This window comes from Apteryx rowi, unplaced genomic scaffold (genome assembly GCF_003343035.1).
Source record: "Apteryx rowi isolate R43461 unplaced genomic scaffold, aptRow1 scaffold_293, whole genome shotgun sequence".
Lineage (NCBI taxonomy): Eukaryota > Metazoa > Chordata > Aves > Apterygiformes > Apterygidae > Apteryx > Apteryx rowi.
The window spans coordinates 251,879-275,549 of NW_020449341.1; positions in this window are offsets into that span (position 1 = coordinate 251,879).

Sequence of the window (23,671 nt, forward strand, 5' to 3'; positions counted from 1 at the left end):
GGTAGAAACTAGCAGTTTCTCAAAATTGTTCTTTAGGAGTTTGGAATTTGTTTTGGCTGTTCCTATGGTGCTATGGAAATAGTTAGGACATTGTTTACTTTCAAACATGATGGTAAAGACTTTCCTTTGTACTGCAGTTTCTTTTAACTAGTTGCTGCTGGTCCACCTACCACTGGAAAACCCTCTTTCAGTACTTCTAGGATTGGGTTGTTTCTGTGTTTTCTTTGCAGTGCTTCAATTTTATTCAGTGTGAAGGGGGGAGGAATCCTTCATACTTAGAAATCTGTCTCAGATTGCTCTCCCAATGTGATCTCCTGTTTTCCTGTGAACCTCTTGAGTTTGTATGGATATGAGGATCATAGTCATCCATTATTTGAGTAGCTCTCTGAATTTGGGGGGGGGGGGGGAATAACAGGACCCAAACAGCTTAAATCACTTTTTGGATTTTTCTCATCTGTGTTAGTGAGCTTCTTACTAGGAAGCTGTGCTCTCCACAAAATGAGGACTTTCCCAGACTAGAGACCACTTATCTATTCCGTGCTCTGCACACCTAATTTCCATCAGCTCAGATCTGTAGGGAGTCCAAAGGTGCACTGTGCATGGCCAAACACTTTTCTTACCTTCTGCAAAAAAGCCAGTTACCATTTTCTCTTCTGACTTCAGGTCTTCAGACCACTGAGAGGAAGAGAGCGCCATACAGAACTAGCTATATACTAAGCAGGCAAGGCTTTTCAAATCCATACTTTTCTGTTAGTGCTTCAACAAACCAATAAACAGAGTGAGAGAGAGAATCCTGAAAATCACTGCCTGTCTCTCTGGACAGGAGGTGTACAAGCTGTCTACCTACTTCAAATTCAGGGAGTTTACGTTTCTTGGCATGAATTCTGCCCTCAGCAATTGAGTTACCAGTCATTACATTTGTTGTTTGAAGGAACAAGCAAGTAGGAGGCTGGGAACACAGTGCACAGATTATACGTCTGGTGGTATATGTGTGGTGCATGTAGAATAAATTTTATGCTTCCAGTAAACATCAGTTATGCACACTATGACCATGCATGCAGTACGTGCCCCATAAGCCCAACCCTTATCCAGATAGTTAAGCAATGTAAACATATGTACTATGAATATGTGCTGTGTGAGCAGAAGTTTAACATTTTGTCAAAAGTGTTGAACTTGATGGGTTTTCTGTCCATTTCAGTGTGCATAAGCTATGAGCATCTGGTACTCCTGGACCTAGGGCATTCCTTCATGAAGTCTCCAACACAGTACTGTACAGCAGCCTCATGCCCTTCACCACGAACAGACTACCATACATCCTAAAATCTCTGAAAAATATAAAAATACCTCCAAGACTCCCCAGACAAGATTTCCAAGAAAAAAAAGGAGAACATGCCTAGGAGAAAAAGAAACAAAAAAACAAAAAATGGAAGGTAGGTCTAAGGGGGCCTCTAGCATCTTCGTACTGTGATGCCAAAATTATGCTAGGCATCAGCATAAAATATTGAGGAGGAAAAGTCTTCAGTCCTCAAAGCTGAAGGAGAAAAACGAGGTAGGCTTTTATTCTATCGGCATGGGCACTGAAGTACATGTGAAGATACTAACCCCTAGAGGGCAGTGTAACCCAAAGAATAGAGATACTAAGCACGCAAGCGCTCGGACAACAGTATATGAATGGAAATCAGCAATTTGAAGATGTGCTTTTTCGTCTCAACAGTGTTAATAGAAAAACAGGCTACAAGGACGTATTTCCTAGAGTAAATCTGTGTACACAGTAAGACTCTAGATTTCACTTATTTTTAAGCCATATTTAAGTGAAATTTTCTTCAAAAAAAAAAAACCCTAATTCCCTCCCCCCACATTTTATCTTCTAATGAAGAGTTAACCTAGAACAGGTAATACTGAAATAATTTCTGTGATAACAGATTGTGATATCCAAGGTTATGTCTCTGTTTTCAGAGAGGAATGGAGTACAAAAGAATAAAAGTTTTGTTTCTGATGGACTGCATAAAGGCTCAGAATAGAGATACCTGAATAGAGTTCAGAGGATATGTTTTTTAAGGACTGACATAGATTTTAAGCTAATACTGATTCAAAGAAATAGATAGGACTATAGAATAAATATTTTTCTTGATCCTTCTCTTACAAGCATGTTGTTCTAACAGTACCCATTTGTGCAGACAGAAATCAAATGATGCAATAGATTTAAATGGTGAAGCATTATTATATATTTCATAACATTATGTTTTGTCATCTCCAAAAATAAATTATTGAATAGAAATTTATGAATGCAGTATACATATTTTTGTAAATATGTTTGAATTTAAAATGTATTTAGAAAAGATTAAATAATCTGAAATGGTTTTACATAACTACTATCATGAAACAGAAGAAAAAATCTTCAGATTGTGCAAATTGGTGTCACTCCATCCACAGCAATAGAAGATTAAATGAAGATTTGGTCGAGATTGTTATCAAAGTTCCTATTAAGCCTCATCACAGACATTTCAAGTGAGAAAGGACAACTAATTTCTACCCCATTACTGTTATTGTTTGCTTGGAAAAATACTCTGCAGGGATAAGTTAACAGTACAGTTTCACGTCACTACATAATGCTGCATCTTCTTAACAGAAAAAGACAGAAACATTTGTAATAGCATAAAATGCCTTATATTTGAATGGCATAGTATGGCTCAGTGATTTTAATATCTGGCATTTTAAAGACTGCTACTGGCATTGTACCTTATAACATCCATTGTGATGGATGTCTTTAGAACTCAATACTGACAGCTTTCAGTCTATTCCCATCTTGCTTTTCTAGTGGTCTAATGATGCAAACCTTGGTGTTTGTATTATTCATCTGAAGATAAATCTAAAGGAACCTGTGGAATTCATCAAGGAATGAATTTTTTCCCTAATTTTTTTGTCAAATGGAGGACTTAAAAAGACGTAGTTTCCATTTGTCTTCTCAAACACCATCCTATCTCACTTTATCCGGGAGCTCACATGTACATCTGAGAGGACCTAAGAGGCTAAGAAGGACCCTCAATTGGCATTACATTAGGCATCCTCTACTCTCAAGCCTCTGACTGGAGACTTGGTCACACTGGATTCAATGAAGGCATCTTTCAACACACATTTGGAGGGGAGCTTAAACTCATGGCTCCCTGGACCCATATTGACAGGTTGTAATTTCTCTTGTATCCTGCTCCTTTGCATATAAATAAATACTAATCAATATTACAACAAGAACAGAGATAGAGAATGCTTTAAAAGCTGCCATATACAACTTTCATATATCACAAGAGATGCTCTTTTAGGCAAATAGACACTGTCAGCAGAATGCTTTATTTGAAATATATCTCACACTAACAATAATAAGAACTACTTCTCCTTTGGTGAAATGTCAGACTGTTCTGCCCTGTCACATCATTGTGCAGCTGTTTTATAACACTGAAACTGTTACATGCTTCATCTTCCTGCTGGGAGGCATTCAGTCAGTGAGAGATACCTTGCCCAAATCTTGTTCCTGCACTCAGGCTTAATAAAGAAAATATGACTGCTTATACAGAAGCCAAAATAACTTCTCAGTTCTTATATACATGTAACTGAAAGCCTGAAAGTACATGATTTATTGGTGATGGCAAGCAATTACAAACTGCACTGAGAACACTGAAGAGTAGGTATGTTTGCTCTCGCACAACCATGCATTGAATTCCAGAATTGGCAGTTGTCTTAAAATATCTCATAGTCAACTGGAGGAAAAGCAGATGTCTCCAGAATTTTTTTGCCTAATTTGGGAGTAATGAGGATGTATGTTCATTGTTATATGTTCACCTGCTTCTCCTCATTGGATTTTCTTTTGCTTTTGCAAGCAGGCATGGCTTTCCTTCATTTTTACCCTGAGCAGATTTAACAAAAACTAGTTCAGAACTGAAAGACATATTGTCATCATCTATTTATGTATGAAAAAGTTATCTTAAGAGATACACACACATAGAACTTTTTTTCTTGTTTCTTTTGTGTGTGTGTGTGTGTGTGTGTGTATGTATATACATGTCTATATGTTACACACGGACATGTACATGTACACAAACACATGTATACATATGTATCTCTACACAGTAATATGTTTCTTGAAATGATCTGCCATGGATGCTCATGCCTTATCAGCGGTTCAAATGAATTTGTTGCCACTTTATCCCTCATTTTAACACTGTAGACACACTCATTAGCTTTTACTAATTTCTTTCTATTAGTAATGCCTAACTTGGAACCAAATTATTTTATAAAATTTTTATAAATCCCCCTCAATTTCTGAGTGAAATTTACCTCTAGGCCAGAACCTTAGCTGGCACAGGGTCACCTGTCTCCACTGAATTTAATAGAGCTACATGTGCCAACTAACATTAACTAAGAAGATGATGATTTGTATATAGGAGACAGTGCACATAATTACGAGTTGTGAAATTTTTGTTAATTGCATCTCTTTTGACAAATACATGTAAGTACGGTCTCATCTAAAACAGGCAAGGGAATGTAGATATTTTTAACTAAGGATTAATAGACCAGTTTTAAATCAGACAGTTTAACTCTGAATGATCTCAGAGTTTTGTACCTCATAGTTAAGGCCTAGATTAGAGGAAGACAGTGGTCTAGACAGCATCTGCTTAGTCTTTTTTTTCTGGACAACAGTATCTGGAGCCAGTTGATAACTGAAATAAGTTTTTTAAAACAACCCTTAAAATGCATACATAGGTAAAACAAAACTGTTACAGAAAGCCTATAAATTTTTAGAGAAGACAAAATAATTTAATTTTGGTTTTGGATTTTTTTGTATCTGCAGGGAAGCTATTGGAGCTGTGCTGATATACACCAGTTGAGACTGGTCTGTATTATTAATGACCTTCCTTACATTTTCAAAGGCAATGAGGATATATTTCCCTTAATTGTGGCTTCCTGCTAAGCATAAGATTTGCTAGTCAGGTGTGGTAGTACAGAGATTCTAATCTTCTTAAAATATGACTAGGAGGAGGTAAAACTAGGATTATAGTATTTACTCCATAAAAACACTTACCAATTACAGTAACAAGCAAGCAACAGCTAGGGACAATTTTGCTGTTAGGACTCAGTTTTCAGGCTCTGTGGCTAATTTAGAAGAAATTAATAAAATCGCTGGGTTCAGATGCTGTTCACCAGGTATTCTAAAGGGGTAAAAATATGAAATTGCTGAATCACTAACTTAACCATTTCTGGCAGTTGTACCAGAAGACAGAGGGCAACAAATGCAATATCAATTTTTCCAAGGGCTCCAGGGACATCTGCACAGCTTAGCTACTGGAAAGACATGCTTCACAAACCTAACAGTGTTCTTTAAAAAAGTAAGTGAGCATATGAATAAGGGTGATTTGACTTATATAGTGTACCTGGGTTTCTAAAAAGCCTTACACAAGGTCCTCACTAAGAGCTTTCAAAGAAACTAATCAGTCATGAAATGGCAAAAGAGGCTCTCTTTTGGATTAATAACTACTAGCAAGGTGCATCAAGGGCTATTAAACATAATTGTCCGGTTGCAACCTCTGTTCAGGAAACCTTTAAAATGGTAATTGCTGTACCTGGGATGGCAAAGCTATCACTGCCTGCTTGTCCCTTGCTTATACTCTTTCCTGAAACATTTGCTATTGGCCTCTGTCAGGGACATGATTCTGGGCTAGAAGACTTTCTTACCTAAGTATAAAATTATACACTGAGAAATAAAAAGTATCTGTATCTTCCTCTTTTTAATAGTAAACTGGCTCTTCCTTAGGTAATGTAATAATTTTACTTACAAATAGTACAATTTCCACATCAATAGTTTCTTTTATGGAGGGTATCAAACTAACAAAAAAGAATCCTTATTGTCCTTTTCTTTTAATTGCTGCAGAACAACATAGAGGGCAATGCAGAAATATATTTGTCCTATTGTTTATAGAAGACTCTGGAGAAGGGAACTTGATTTCTGCAATTTGATGAGTTTTGATGAGTGGTCTCCTCTGCAGAGACCTTCCTCCCTCTCTGGGAAGACTAGCAGGGACACAACTTGGCAATAATCCTTGAATCCAAGATCTGCATTTATGCGGGTAAAGCAGGAGTACTGAACATGAGGAAAGTTTGGACTGTGACTGAACTCTGCATCTGTAACAGCTCCTGCATGAGAGGGCAAAACTGTTCAAGTCAGCTTTTGTAAAGGCTCCCCAACAATATAACTCTTTCCCTGCATGACCATATATGTTAGTGGTAGATTCAGGTGTAGAAACAAGCCAAGTCCTATTCCTTAAACACACCTGTTAGGAGAAAAGATTTATGTTTGTGTACAAAATGGACAAATTGATCTTTCAGTCTACTAAGCTGTCATTATGATCTCTAGGCAAGCTGTAATGGTTCACTGCTATTTTGGGGGGTAGAACAAATTGCCTGTGTCCAAGTATGACCTAATAGTAAAATGCATCAGGGAGATACTGATCAGTGCATTCAAGGAAGTAAATTTTCAGAATCCTTCAACTCCAAAAGGAACCATGTTTTAAAGAGAGATGGATGCCTAAACCAATATGCAAATAAGTCCAGTTCCATTAACTTCAGCAAAACTTGCTGATTCATTGGACCTCCAGCTATCAGACCATTCAGGCCTCCCAGAAATCATGCCTAATTTTAGGTCCCTACTTTCACAAAGTTTTGAGAAAAAGCTAAGAGCCATAATTAAATTTTAACAGTTGGTTATTTGTGATGACGGGTGACTTATTTTATGGAATCCAAAGCTAAACTGAGTTAATACTCTGAAAGAAACAAACGACCCTGAACAACATAAAGCTCCTTCTGCCTTTATACTTCTCTGGCTTGACAAGCTGGCTTGAAGAACAGTATTTTTTCACTACTAAATCTGAGTTTCATCATTCATGGTATTCTGCACTAGAGTAATGGTATTGGAACAGTCACTTTATAATAATGATGGAAAAGCCACAGGCTAGAAGAAGTGTTCAGAAGCGTTAGTATTTCTAAAATTACTTTGGAATATTTTCAGCATTTATTTCTTCTTTATGCATATGTAATTAACCAAGCACAGCAAAGCTTTGTTTTATACATATGATTCACTACACTGCGTGTGGAAGTTTATTATCGTGAAAAAAATAGGAATCTCAGCAATTTTCCTTCTTTATTTAACAGAGACTTTCTGTAAACAGGGTCACAACTTATTTCACTGTGTTAAACTGTGTTTAAATACTTCTGAGGGGCCAGAGCAAAACCCTTTTTGGTTTGCAGATAACAAAAGCCTGACTGATCTGTAGTGGAACGGATAGACAACCTGACAGTTACAGGCAGGATCTCTATCACATGCTCCACTTCCACTGTCCTGATTAGCAAGCTCGCAAGGGTACACAAGAATGATAGTGTTTTAGATACTAAATTGTGACCTACAACCACCTTTGACAGTCAAGCAGTGACCCAGAAGACATTATCAAGAAAGACGTAAGTACTAGCAGGTATTGAGGTTAAATGTATTTGAGGTATTTACTTCAATACAAATAAGCTGTAGTTCTTGACTCCCGAGTTGCTGAGTTCTCCTGGATAATATTCTGGCCAATCTACATCACTTTGAAGATACAGCCTACCATTTTATCAACAAAGATGCTTTTGTTTGCGGGCACAAACACTTCTCTTTCCCATTTTTAAAATTGTTTTAAGTTTTGTATTCAGACTGTTGTTTTACCTTTAATTGTTTCTGGAACTGTGACAAATGATTCTTTTTCTCCTTGAAGCATTTATGGTAAAAAGGAACATTGGTCAAATATCATATGATGCTAATGGTATCAGGAAATGTTTATGCAGTGTGCTGTGAATTCAAAAGGTTCCTGTAGTATCCATTTTCTGTATTTAAAAATTCTGATGTCTGAAAACCAGGGAGGGCATTTTAACCATACAAGAATTTAGGTGAGGTCTGTCTAGTCTACTATCACAAATATGGCAATAATTTTTATTCATTGCTACTAGTGGAAGTTAATATTTCTTCCTGATCCCAGTTGCTGATTGGTTTATTGTAACCTAAGGCAGGAGGGAGAATTATTGTAATTTTTATTTCTGTACCAGCATCAGTTGCTCTCCTTGTTTCAGGCTAGTGAAACTGGAGTTTTGCTGTTTCATCTGTCTTACATAAGTGAATTACAAACATTGATTTTATAAGCCATTAATGACCTATTACATAAATATTGTCTGGTCTAGATTTGCTTTCTTAGGTTTTCTAAGCTTTCTCAGCATGACATTATTATGGCAAATTTGCTTGATTTGTTCCCTATATTTTATGTAAATACATTTATTTTATATGGATATCCCTTGAGTTCCAAACTGAAAAGTATTTTTCCTATCTTGTCTCTTGACTTTCATGGCTGCTTAACTTTTACTCTACAAAACATTTGTCTACAATGACAATATGTGCCACTGGCAATGTGTGGCAACTATACAGAAAAAGTATTCATCTGAAGGAAATACTACCTGACCTCCCTCCTTCTTTGGGATTTCAAAGATCTAGCTTGAGGCGGTTTTGAGCTTCTCATGCTCTCCAGAAACTGTGTTAGTGACCGTTGGGGTCAGGATGGCCCACTGCTAGTTCATTGCGCTCTCATTTTAATGCCTTATCACAGTTTGTCCCTAGCAGCCAGACCATTCCACACCTATCTTGATATGAACCCTTCAGTGCTGAACTCTTATTTTGACTCCAGTGCGTAGCTAAAACTGAAGCAGTTAGACCTGTGTTGTGCTGTTTCCTGGTGGGGATTGACACCGTACTCTTCAGCAGCCTCCAAGCGTTTCTGGAGTGCTCCCGACCAGCTTTGTAGGCAAAGTAATTTGGCATAGGTCAACCAGGTTGCACCTAGCAGTTGCCTATCTCCATGTACCAAACCTGTGTTCCATGGACATGCAAGGTCTCATAAAAAAGGCAGTGAGATTTCCTGCCAGCCCTGAGTGATGTCAGCTATTCACTGCTATTCAAGCTATTCAACAACGAGCTATTCAACAACAGAGGCATATTTCAATTTTTATCATCCAAGAAAAAGAATAAAATGTAATTTGTCTTCTTTCTGGGGTGGTGTGTGTCAAGTACTGGAAGCTGAGGGGGGCAGATCTGAGGGAGGTCAGTGGAGGTTTCAGGGGGATGAGGATGGTGACTGAGAAAGATTCAAGTAGTGTGAGGTGGGTAGGGAGAATGGCTGGGAAGAGCCAGAGTACTTCAAAGGTCACTGCCTCTTTCTTTATCATGCTCCCTCTCTCCCCCTGCCTCATTAGCTGCTGTTTTCTCAAGCCTATTTGACCTCATCGGAGTCTTATTTTCTACCTCCAGAATACATCTGCCTTCTGACTCCTGTTCTTCTTTTTCCTTCTAGACTATTTTCCTCTCTTCTCCCTGGCAACTGTGCCATTTTTTCCCTAGAATAATTTGAACCTAGAGTAATTTTGGTCAGAAAGGGTGTCTGGGGGTCATCTGGTCCAAACCTCTGCTCAAAGCAGGGCCAACTTCAAAGTTACATTAGGTTGCTCAGGGTTGTGTCCAGTAAGGTTCTGAGTATCTCCAAGGATGGAACCTTCACAGCCTCTCTGGGCACCTGTTTCTTTGTCTGACCACGCCCACTGTGAAGAAATTTTCCCTTATATCTTATCAAAATTTCCCTTGTTGCAACTTGCGACAGTTGTCTCTTGTCCTATCACTGTGCACACCTGAGAAGAGCCTGGCTCTATCTTCTCTATAAATACCCATTAGACAGCCAAAAACAGCAATTAGGTTTCTCCTCAGCCTCACTTTCCCCTGGCCGAACAAAGCCAGCTCCCTCATCTTCTTGTCACATATCCTGTGCAGCATCCTGATCAGCTTGGTCACCCTATGCAGATGCAGCTCTTTCTCAACCATTTCCATACCTCCCACTCATAGAAGAGTCTTTCTGAACTCTCACAGAAGAGTCTTTCCAAATTCCTTCCTTTGTGACATGGTGGTAGATGGCTCACACTAACAGTGATGTCAGGGTGAGCAAAATTTTTCATTCTGGCTGATGTCTACTTTACCTACATCTTAAGCCTTCACTGCAACGAATGATTAGCAGGAGCCTTTGATAGAAAGGCTTTACATACTTGCAAAATAAATTTGCAACATCAGTACCTCTCACTTCCAGCTGCTGGAAAGAGCTATTTCATTTCTTGATTTTCACCTCCTATAGAAGAGTCACTGGGGACTACAGTAGAGAGGATTTTTATGATATTATAAATATTACAACTGGGGAGCTGCAACAAAGGGTATTTTATTTATATCAGACTTACCAAGGTAGAAAGAACAAGTGGGAACTGAAAGGTATCTGAGGTTGGTCTTCAGTTTTTCTTAACTGTTTTTTTTTGCAGTGTGAGAAGCTATCTGGACTTTTGTCAGATTTTTCCTGTGTCCCAGCCCAAGCAGAATAGTCCTCACACTCTTAGTAGACACTTAGCACAGTTCCCTTAACCTTGGATCCCAGTGTGCCTCTACAGACCAAGGTGAAACCAGGCCCCAAGAGCAAAAGGCTGCCCTTTCTGTCAGTGTTTCTAGACGGAAAGAGTCTACAGCTGCAAGCTTTTACAGCATCATTAATTGTAAGGGGGAGAACACAGAATCAGGAAGAGAGGCTTAGTAGAAAATAAATTAAGAGAAGAGGCAGCAGGACACTTCCCCAGTAAGCAGTTGTGGAGTACTCTTTTTGTGCTGTTGTCCTCCTAATCTGTTGCCTGTATCATATGAAGGCATCAGACCAGCGACCTCAGTCAGGGCAGAGTAGAAGCAGCTCCAGATGCCTCAGACCTAAGCTGCCTGTGCAGCTGGTTGATCATGTGCAAGTTGGACCCATAATACATATTATATAGACTTGCTCTGTATATGCAAGTGCTGTACTCAGAGCCTCTAATAAGCTTAAGCAGTCCTGTCTGTAATCCCTGTCTTTTCACCATAAATCTCTGTTCACTCGTTGTTGTTCTTGGAGCCTCTCATTAATTTTTATTGTCCTGAATTAAAGGTCACTGTCCAGGGTCCATCATCCTGCATAAATTAGGGGCCCAGAAACAAGTTATCTCTCTCTTGCAACATGCCAAAACAAAGGCCATTCTTAAACTTCCTTAATCCTTTCTTTCATCACGTGCCTAAGATTCACATCTGGTTCCCTGAGTTCCCCTATGCAGTCAGTAAGGGTGAGGGTGGCAGTCATTCCACTGCATAATCCCAGGTGCCTATTTTTTTCATTGATTTAAACATGGAGTGTGGGGTGAATGGGATCTAAACTCCGGCACCTCAGTGACAGGACTCCAAGCCTCAGGGTAGCTTTCACTGTGCTGTGTTTCAGGAGATGAGTGAACTCCTTTCTGGGTATGTACCATAACTGGGATGATGGAAAACAAAAGTGGAGAGCAGGTAGGATGAATCTAGACTTGAACATCGAAGCAGTAACATCCTAATGTGTCATTAGCAGTCTGCACATGTTGATATGGTTTATTGCATATCAATATATACCATATGGTTATATATAAAATATAAACATCAGACCAATATAAATATATTAAATCTATGATGAATATTTTTATAATGTTTTTATAAATACAATTTACGATGTTACGTTTTTATCTTTATCTGCTTAGCTAGGAACAGATATCATTCTGGATCCCAAGTAACTTTTTCAACATTCCATTTAGATTAAGGTATTTTCATATCCAAGAGGATAAATGCTGATTCTTGCTGAAAATGGTGCTTATAAATGACACATCTTTTTAAAGAAAGGGCCACAGGTAGTCAAGCTAAGGAGGCTGAGAACCACTTTAAAGTTCATTCTGTCATCTTTGTGTCAGGACTTGATCTGTCATTACTAGAAAAACAGTTTTTAAACCTGAATACAGAAAAGGAAAAAGGTCATTCCTCGAAACCTTCATGCCCTCATGAATCAAAAGAACTATCCCCAGGGAGCAAACTATAGATCCTTTGTACTCCTACACTGGCGCATCAATGACCACCTCATAAGGATTTTGTGGAAAGGAGTCTTAGGGCAGCAATGCCTCCTTAATTTGCAGTGTTTGATCTAGAAGGGAACGGAAACCTAGATGAAATAAGAACATACAGTGAATATGGAGGAGAAACACTTACAAGAATATATATCTGAACAGCCCAACATAAGCTAGCTTCACCTAGTTTTTATTGGGGGTGTTTCATACCAAATATTTTATTTTGAGCTTCTGAGATTTGTAGCATTACCTGGTTACCCTCTTAATGTTTAGTAGCAAAATAATTACAAGGTTGAAATACACTTAAACCTCCTTAGAAATTCCTTAAAACAGAGGAAAAAACAGTGGAAATTACATCTTGCCATCAGCATTTTTAAGGGTTTTTTTTAATGAATAAAATGTTCTCATCCCTTTGCTTTGGATATTGGGCTGTACTCTAATATGTGCTAAAACAGTCTGGAAAATATTTTTTCCCTATTACAAGTTTCAACAAAAAGTATTTTTGTTTCTTCCTATCAGGCTTTTTTTTGGCCTTTAGGCTTTTATTAAAAAACAGAATATCTCAAAACTCATAATTCATGCATCATTTTCAGTTTTCCAACAAAACCAGAAAATGTTCAATGAAAGTAAAGATACGGGCTAGGGATGTTATATTGTTTAGCTTGTGAAAGCTGAAAAGACAACAGTATAAGATATGATAGTTGAAATCTCTGCTTTTGCATGCTTCATTTATGCCTTTAATATTTCCAGTATTTACACTCCATGGGACTCATTAAATCAGAATTCATGGAAAACTAGAAAAGGATTCATCATGTAACTGTTTGTAATCAATGAATTATGCACTAGCATTATCTTATATTTGAAACCATATTTCAGCATTGCAGTACCAGGCTCTTAGAATATTTGTGGGTTTGCTCCTGTCACTTTCTGGTTCCACATATTATTCTTTCATGATCGAGTTGAAGTGACTTGAATAAGCTAAAATACAAAAACATACCAGATGTTCTGATTAGCAAACACATCTTTTTGCTACATATTTCACATCTTTAGCAGAGCAGAGGTAATTCATGTTCTGTTCAGGTGCACCAAACCAAAACAGGAACAATATAAGTCAATATTTAGTACTTTCCATCTTCAGAGTTACATGTGAGTATCAAGGATTACATTGTCTACCTCCTAGGTGAAGACCTACTTACAGGAGCAGCCCCATTACATTTAGAAGCACATTCAAGTGAGTAAATGTTGCATAAACTCTAAATAACATAACAAATGAACTTTCCAATGAGACAGCCACAAACGATTTGGTTCGTTAATTTAGAAGACCATCCATCTCCATATATTGTGAAACTTGACATGGTACATCTAGAACTCTCCAGAGGAAAAAAATGTTTTCTACTGGATAATTAGAGGAAACGTATCTTTTAAGGATTATGGGAGTGAAAAAAACCTCAGACTATCTTCTATATGGTGATGACTTACTTACAGTTTTTGTACTCTACAATAAACAAGGTCTATACTGTTGTCAGGTTGTTGTGGCAGGAACTCTATATTAAATCTTTCTTATGGAAAGACCACAGGCACTATTCCTGCAGTCATTCACCTTTTGTGTGAATATAGCTGTCCTTCTCACAATGATGGAAAGAATGCACACAGAGATGCTGTTGTGGCATCATAAAAATGTATGAATAAATAGGTGATACACCCATTCATTTTAACCTGGTTCTGTGTAAGGATATGATTTCTAATTGGTATCATCTGACCACATCCAGCTCTTATTTGAATATGATCTTTGTTGGAATTGTTTCCGTAGTTTTGGTTGGGCATTCCACATTTTAATCATTCTTGGGGGAAAATATTTCATTTCTACTTCCTAAAAGCTCACCTCTTTTCCTGGCCCTTTCCCAGTCTTTCTGTTGGCTAGTTCTTGCTCAAACTGCTTGTCTCAGAATTGTACACATCCCAGGTATGTCCCTCCTTAATCTATTCTCCTGTCATCTCATTACCTGGTATAATGTTTTTCAACTGCCAAATCCACTATGATCATTCTCCTAATGATTTTCTGAATTATTAATATTCCATTTTACAGAAACCCAAAGAGTCTTGCACAAGGTTACTCAAGAGGAGCAACCTGTATCCTCTGATTCATGGTCTATACCCTAATCATGTTCTCTCCCATGTTTTCTAAACAAAAAAAGCTTTAGCTTTCCTAGTATTTCCACATAATTATAATTCAGACTGAGACTAATAAACACAAAGTTAAGAACTTTGATCTTCAAGGCTGCTTAAATTTGAGATTAATTTTATGACTAGGTGAGGATTATTCTGGAGAGGAAAAAGTCTTTTTAAAGCTGAGATCATTGAATGAGGGAGCAAGAATAAGACTACAGGTGATCAGTCACACTGCCTGACAGCTGAATTATAAAGATTAATGCTCCAGTAATGTTGGCAAGGCACTTTTGAGAAACCTCCCGAAAGAAACTAATTCATAGATTCACTGAAAGTTTCTGAATGGTGAATACGTAGTAACAGTCTGTTTTGTAAAGCTAACTTGATGCATTCCAAAGAGTTGATTAATTCTGAGAAGTTCTTTCACGCAACATCTTTTCTGTGCCTTTTTTCAAGACAAAATGTCCTTTCACCCCTCCTCAGAACTGGCTTTTGCTGCTTTTCAGTATCCATGTGCCCTCTCCCTGGAGACTTCTCTATGCCAGCCATGAAACGAATACCTCCCAGAAAGTCAGGGAAAGTTCATTACTGCTTACATCATCCCTGATTTAGTGGTCTCTCCATTTGAAATGGGAACCCAAATTCAAGTCCATTCTATTCTTTGAAATTTTGACTACAGATTACTTGCATTAAGTGTCTTCTTTATCTGGAACTTTTTATTTCAAAATACTCATATTCTAACTAAAAATGACAATTAATGCCAAGTTAATAGATAATGGTGGGCTTGGATGCATGTAGTAATTACAATTCTCAAATCATCTTATGACGTACAGCTAATTCTGCATAATGCTGACTCTCTTGCCTTCTGTCTCTCTACTGATTTGTGCTTCATTCCTTCATTAATGCACCTCAGTGGCTTGTTTGCTCTTCTGACTGTTGTGACTACAAAGAGGCTGGTTTCTACCTGTTTATAAGCTCCAACTCCTTTATGCAGCACTTGCTGAAGAATGCTCTTCAAGGAACAAAAGGCAGAGGAAAAGCATAGCTTTTGGGAGACAGCAGAAGTAAGCTGGATACCTTAGCACAGCATTTAGCTGGGACTGGCACTCTGAAAGTATCAGTGTTCCAAAGCCCTGGGAATTTATAGTTGAAAGAGAAGGTATTACTTCTTCTGCTTAAAAAAAAAAAAGGAAAAAAGGGGAGTATAATTTTGTAAAACAGTTACAGAAGTATTAAAAACATGAAAAATTGCATTAGAGATAAGACCGGACAGAGACATCACAGTAGCCTGTATACTTGCAGCATTAAACAAATGGCAACACACTGTGCCCAGTTATTTGTACAGGAAACAAACAAATCTGTTCTCCCAGGATTATAAGAGAATTGGGCACTGTAACTATTCTAGCTTTGTTGTTGCAACTGACTCACTGCCTGATGTTATACAAGCGGTCCTCGCCACTGATGAAGTTAATCTAATGTCATGAGCGCTGGATGAACGTGGTTACTGTTAGACTGCGTTTGCTGTCTCTTGTGTTCACATTTGTGCTTGCTGTACAGGCAGGAATCCTGGAGATGCCCCAGGGTTACCTGCATTTCTGCAGTCTGAGCAGCATGTGCTTGTGACAGTCACGTGCTTTTAGCAGGTGGGCAGGTTTGAGGGAGAGGTCAAACACCCTTGGAAGAGGGAAGTGTTCAAGGGGACAAGAAGGATGTTGTGAATGTGTTCCTTTTGAAATGAGAAAAATGGAGACTGTTCTTGGCATTTCAACTGTTTTGTGTTTGGGGTTTTTTTTCCTCTCTGTTCTCTGCCCTTTTAACACATTTCCTCAGTAAGCACAACCTATTCTGGCCATCTGACAAGACTGCTCCTGGTAGGACAACATCCCAACACCACATTTCCAGTTGGAACTAGCTGGTATCTTCATCCCATATGATCATTTCCTCTTACTGCTGTGGTGCACAGCAGACAGCTAGCTCAGGAAAAGTGAAAAATGTTTAGACCAAGAATTCATGCAGTATGCAACATTGCTGCAACAGCCAATGTTAGCAGCTCTGGAAGGTGAACTGACTTTAGTCACAAACACCTTGCAGATGGCCATAGAAGTAAATTGCTTCCACTTTACTTGTACCTTTCCAACAGCATGAGGAAAAATGAATAAAAAGATACATGTTAAAGGAACTGGAGCATTGCAGGAGTATTTGGAGCAAAATCTGATACCACAGAAATTAGGAATTGTGTAAATCTCTCAACAGAGTTGACTTGCTAAATAATTTCTATCAACAGAGATCCTGGGGTGACTGAAAAAAAAATGAAGTCATATACACTGAAGAGTATTAAGAAATTATTTCACAACACAATTTGTATTATTTTTTCTCACTATTCTAAAACAAGCAGTTTGCAATTTTCTGGGGTCTGCATTATGTCTTGCCCATGCCTCATGCTGCAAAACTCATACATTATGAAACAGGTAATGGCCTCACAATTTTTCTGCACTGCTTCAGTTACGCTGGGAACTTGCAGTAAACACATTCCAAATCTCTGTATTTTTGAACCTCATCTTTTTTTCCCTTCTTTCATATTTTCACTCCAGTTAGCCTAAATTCTAGAGTTAGGTTATTTATTTTGGTGGTATTCCTTTACTTAGTGTGTTGCTTTATAAAATAGTCAGCTAAGCATTAATCACCACTTATGTTGTCATTTTGGCTGTGGTTGACATGTATTAATGTATACCTCAGGACATACACATCTGGTGATGACAGTCATTTGTTAATTGACTGTGACTTTTAATGAGCTACAAACCCAGCAGGCTATGCAATATAGTTATGAATAACTATATTTGTTACAAGTGTTTCTGTAATTTTTGGTAGCAAGGATCAAACAAAAACGTGCTGACTTTGTGATAGCTGCTGCAGCTTGCAGGGCAGTGCGTATTTTGCCAGTTAATCCCTGTCGGTTCCATATTCACCAAAGTTATGTCTTGAACTGATAAATTTTAACTCCCAGTGCCAGGTGTTTTAGAACCGCTCTCAAATGTATCATCTAAATGTGGCTGTTCATCACTCTCCTGACTAGCAATATAACCAGCTTGATTTGTCCTCTATCTTCTCAGCGATTTTTAGAGAAGAATACTGTTGATGGCATCATCTATGTGCTGTTGGTAAGGCTATGTCGGTATCTATGTTCTCCATGGAGGCAACATAGAGGAATTGCTCACGTTCACTTAGAAAGCAGGAAGAGACTTCAAAGGGTAGTGCCTGGCTGTGCTATGAAAGAAATGAGGATGACCAAAAAGATAGGACACAAGTCAACTGTATGTATATATGGTACTCAAAAAAGCAGCTTTACAGTGTGGATGGACCTTTCCTGATTCTTTTGGTTCTGTTTCTAATAAGTCTTTGTCTGTAACGGCTTGCTGAAGAGATGCCTCTTCCTTTATTTTGATTTCTGATTGCCATTGTTTACATTCCTTTGGAAGAGCTGAAGATCAAACACAGAACAGGATCAGGGAAGCTGTGGAAATCAGCTATGTACAGAGAGACTTGACAAGAGCATTAATAGATGCAAAGGAAAATTGCAAGAAGAAAGCAAATAATCTAAATGAAGGCAACTTGCAATATGAATGTCAAAAGAGAATTGGTTTGGAAATGGAAATACAGCACACTTGGAATTAATGTAGACTCATTCTAGGCCTGGCACAATTCACACAGTGCCAACAGTATGTACAGTTTGCATCAGTATCTGTGTTTCAATACAGTTTTGTAACCAGGCTATTAAAATGCTCTTATCCTTTCATGAATGTGTGTGGCAGCATGGAGATAAGGAAGGGTAGGAGGCAAGAGCTGGAGGGCTGCAGGGCACATCTCACATGCGACCTGTCAGGGCCAACTCCAGACTGAAAAAAACAACGTCTCCGTTCAAACTCCGGCTTTGTCATTCTGATACAAACATTCATTTCAGCTGCAGATCCACTGGGCAGACATTTCTGAATCTAGGCAATGTGATCTCCTCTCTTCTCCTTAGAACACTTTAATTCAAAGCACATATATAGCTGCCAGTTGTGCTTTAGGTCACAGAGAGATGTGATGCTTGATTTTAGATCACAGAAGACAGAACTCTTGCATTTGGAAGCTGGCATATGTTTCGATGCATACACATCATCTCAAAAGCTTGATTTTTTGCTTCACACTTGCTTTAAACTTCGGTGGAAGTAGCACTCCATTCATACTAATTAGAGGCCAAAAGAAGAATTGCTGGAGGCTGATATGGTTGGAGGCACTTTCCTGTTTCTGATCAACTTGGGGGTGTCATGTGAAGGAAGGGAAAGGGTATGATTAGGTGGAAAGGCCCTTCCTTATTCGGTAATCAATGTTTGCCTGCCAGAGCCCTCCTCCAAGAATTTTCCCTGAGTCAGCTTCACAAAGTTGAACAAAATAAACAATTTATTAAAGCGACAGATCCAACAGGTTCAGGATTGCCGGTGATAAATGCACTTACTGCAACAAATTCTACTTTTTGAGCTCAAACTGATAATTAAACACTTTCAACAATGGTATTTTTCCCGGGGTAATGTCCAACATTGTTGGAGGTGCAAGTCTTACCAAAGAGGCGCCCCTGTTTGGGGAGGAGAGAGGTCCAGGGCAGTCGACCCATCCGTAGGTTGGTGTTCCCATCCTCGAAGTGGAGGAACGTTTATGCGCTGAATTTATCCTCTTGGTGAGGTGGGGCTGAGCCAAACACTGTGGGATGGTTGGTCCTTGTCAAGCTCAGCGGAGGGCGTCAGTGGCTGCTGGCCTTTTTTGCCCTTAGCAACAACACCAGGCTGCAAGACTCCCGCCTCGCCCCAGGCGTCGTTTTGGGTTGAGCAATGTTGGGTGGCAAGACCTCTGCCTCGCCCTGGGCATTGCCTCACCAACATCGACTTAGACCGCAAATCACCCTTTGCATCTGTTCTTTGCCCTGGCAGGGATGATCATCATTTAGACCAGTATCCCCCAGGGAGTATGATTGTAACAATAAAAAGTTGTTACCACTTGGAATAATTGTGGTATACAAACTACAGATGGCTCATGCTGTCCGTAATTTAATGAAAATACTGCTAAATGTAAATAAATAAATAAATAAATAAATAAATCCAGTATTCGTACTGAAAACTCTTTTCCCAGCAACATTCTCCCCTAGCTTTCTGAAGGTCTTCCAAGGCTGAGCTTTCCCCAAGTAAGCAGGTAGATCTCAGGCCATAGAAGTGTAGGGAGCTGGGATACTGGTGATACACTTCAACTTTCTTTTCTGTTTCTGTAGCGTATTACCAATTTTGTTGCTTTTGGTCATATATTAGAGGCCTAACACTTATGCAGAATTGGAAATCTGTATTTTTGTGTTTAATTGCACCTGATGGATTTTTCTTCCATAAATTTGCATTTTGTACTAGTTTATGACTTTGGTCTCTACATCATTCCTTGACTGTGGGTAACATGCTGTTTAATAATGTGCTGCATGGAAAAGTGCTTCCTTTTTTGTGTTCCAGACCCACTGTCAGAAAATTTCACTCAGTGCCCCTTTTTCTGTGTTGTGAGACAGAAATTGCATCTGGACCATTTTGTTTAATATCCCTTGATGGGCCTTTTAAGTAGTTATTAATCTTTCTCATTTTAAGATAGTTAAGTTTCTTTGTCAGTCTTTCCTAAAAGACCTTGCCAGAAGCATTAAGGATATTTAAAAAGACACCATGTTGACCGGATCATTTATATATGAAGGAGCTTGATGAATCTTTCAGAGAACTCCAGCAGACTGTGAGGCATGGTTTCCTTCCACAAACGCTAGATTGATACTTCTCTATTAGTTCATATTTATCCACATACCAACTAATAATATTCTTTAGGATATTTTTACATAAATTTCCTCAAATACAAATACCCTCTGGAGCCCTTTTCAGACTTTGCTACCTTCCTTTTCTCTGCATTCAAAACCTATTTATATGAAAAGTTTACACTTCAGTGTAAACTTAGATCAGTTATTTAATATCTCACTTCCTTAGGAACTTCTGGGTGCATATGATTTATGGGATGAATTATGATTTATGCCTGTTGATTTTATTATTCATTTTATTTATTCAAGCTAATTTTTTTCTTCCAGCCATTCAATGTGAGATGATGCTTCAGACCTTTGTAAAGAAAGAGTGTGTATAAATGTCTCCGAGCTCCTTGGTAGTGAACAGTGCAACAAAGACTTTAGTGAGCTTCTCTTTCGTGACCTGTTTTATGATCCTTTTACACCTTGATCATCTACCAGCTCTACAAAGCTTCCTGGTTCTTATTGTTTAATAACAGATTTTATTAGTAATTTTTATACTTGCCTATAGCAAGCTATTCCTCAAAATCTTTGTTTATAGTTTTAAATTTGCTTTGTCTGGGTTTATGCTCTATTTGAGCTCCCTTGTTTGGACACAACTTCCACTTTTTGAAAAATGCCTTTTTAAACTTCAAGTAACTTCTTCTATTCTGCTATTTAACTGTGTCAGCTTTTTTGTAGTCCTCCAAGAATCTTTTTTTGATAAGATATATTCATTTATTCTGACCCTTTAAGGTGATGCTTTTAGCAAGGGCAAAATGTCAGCTTTTTAAAGCCAGCTCTTGAGAAGTAGAGAAAGAGTTCAGAAGCCTTTACTGAGGCAAGACTCTACATTCAATTTAAAAGACAGGAGGTGTTTTTGATATATTGTGGTGTGCAGTACTATGGCTGTTCAGGTTCTAGGAAAACCCAGCTCAGTGTACACAGTGTACAGATGGGCCATTTTCAGGGAGGTTTGCTGTAGGGCCAGTCAGATCTCACGGCTCATGAGCTCGAAGGTGGTTTTGCCTCCCTGTCCCATCGCTCCAAGGTGTGTACCCCATCCTCTCCTCTGACTGCCATCAGCACGTGCCTGTCCCAGCAGGGAAACACTGAGGGTGGGCAGCAAAATAATCCTAACACTTGCCTGCACATAGTGTGAACACACTTCTGCTGGTTTATAACCTTCTGAGCAGGCTTATCTTAGAAATTTTAGATGTCAGATGGACAAGTTAAGGTCACAGGACTAGCAGGGATCAGGGCCACTGAATCCATTCCCCTGCTTCTACAAGCCACACTAAAACACAACCTTTTTCTTAAGTTTATCAAGTAGAATTTAAAAGTAGTCATCTAGGGTACTTTCCTCACTGGGTTGTTTCTTATGATAATAATCAATTGCATTAGAAGCTTCTTTGGGATTTAATCTTTCATTGTTTTCCACCAGAAAGATCCAACAATATGTGCACTATAATATAAATAAAGAAAGGCTTGACGTGAATATTATTACATTACAATTTTTTCCTAATCCTCCAGATGTCTAAAAATACAGAAACTGCTCAAACTTACAGCATCAGAAGTTACCCAGTGAGCAATAAAATCTGTTTTTCAAGTGACATTGATTTTGCAACAAGGAGGGAAATAAACTGAAAATAAATCAAAGAAATAACCGTGTATAATAAAGAAATGGAAAAGAATAGCTGTTGCGGCTCTAAGTGGAATGCTCCATGTTTCGGTCAAGGCATGCCTACTGCAGAAAATAAGTTGATCCCAGCTGTTTTGAAAATAACCTTCCACTACTGAGTATCATGGATGTGCTCCTCTATGGAAAAGATTTTTCTCTTGGGACAGCGGTGAGAACATACACATCCATTAAGGAGAACTTCTTGCTCTAGAGTAAGCATCTCACTTACTGGCATCATGATTCTCCCAGGCATTTGTGTTGGGTCTGATTCAGAAGAGATGACCAAGTGCTTTATACCAAAAAATACACTTTAAATCTAGTCTGCACATAGCAGGTGCTGGCTGCAGGAGGCAGGAGGTGAGCTATGTCCTGTACTACCTTGGAAAACATACTGCCACTACATCAGTCTGAAGCAGTATGTAGGTTGGCTTTTCCTCAGCAAATACCCAGATGGGCTACAAAGATGTCAAGGCCTTCTAATATTATTAGTACACTGAGTTCAGGACTATGTTTTGGCACTATATCTGTAGTGGGGATATATACAGTGTTTGAGCATATTCTTCTCTCTCCTGATATGTCCTCACAGAAATCATGCACTGTAAGTAAACAGCATGCTGAATTCCAGTTTCAGGAGGGAAAATGAGCTGAAGAACCTAAATCTATACTGCAAATGTTACCGTCATTTGAGAATGATTGCAGGTTCACTCTTCTGAATAAACTGTTTGATAATCCAGATAATGGAAGACATTTGCCATTTGTTTCTATCATTAGATGAAAAACAGAAGTCATAAGTTTTTTTGAGAAATCAAACCATATGACCAAATTATGACAAAATAAATGACAAAGAGAGTAAATATTAAACAAGGAGACACAATAAACCATATTCTAAGAAGAAATATTTTAGAGACATGTAGCATGACTTCAGACGAGAGCTCTTCTACTTTAAGAGCTCATTTGGAAAAGTCTAATAAAAATGCAAGATAATCAACCACTCTAAACCATCATCTGAGTTATTAGCTGTTTAATGTTTCCATAGTGAACTGTAATACTGTAATAATATGGCTCAAATAGTCTTGACAATAGACCCTAAGAATTCTAGGTGATTCCAGAAAAATGTAAAAAGTGAAAGCAAAGGATTTTAGGCTTGGGAACCCAAACTTTTGTTTCAAAATAGAATAAAATTATAATCCTCCCTCTCCCTTTATTTATTATCCTAAATAAAGACTTTAACCTATTTTGTAAACACTGAAAAGTCCAAATATGATACCCAGCTTTAGCTGAATCTGTCCAGTTCTCAGAATATCTGGTATAAATAGAAAACAGCTGTGAGTGTTCCTTTATCATTTGGATATAACTGGATCTAGGTAAATGGCAGGATGTCTCAGATAAATCTGTATCAGTTGTAGTGAGATATTCAACACCGGCTGAAGGGATTTCAAAGCAAATAGTCTGGAGTCCTGTTGATGCAACATAAAAAAAACTATGAAAAAAATCAGTGCCTCACATTTCTATATCTCAAAGAAAGTTTTAAAAGCCTGTTAAGTATAATACAGCCATACACATCTGCTTGTACAGAACGTGATTGTGCCTCAGTCTATTCTGAGATGCCAGACCTTAACTTTTGTGTTTTCACTGAAATACAATAATTAGGCACAGAATTTCCTATATTCCTCATAGGGCATCATTTTAGGAGAAAAATAAAATGCCTGCTGATTTGAGGCCCAGACGGGATTTTTCAAGTTCCTGTGTAAAGCGTGTCCCGGAGGCCGTAAGTTTTTTATGGCCGACCTGTGCAGCTGCACCGTGCAGTATAGCAAAGCTCATAGCCAACAGGGGTCATCTATGGCTACGTCCAGGTGCCAACTTTTTTGCATTGTTTTCACAGTAGGATTTGCCAGACGCTCTTTGGATCAGGCAGGAGGATGTCCTGTGTTATTTTGCTGATGAAGCTGAGGCCGGGGGGGGGG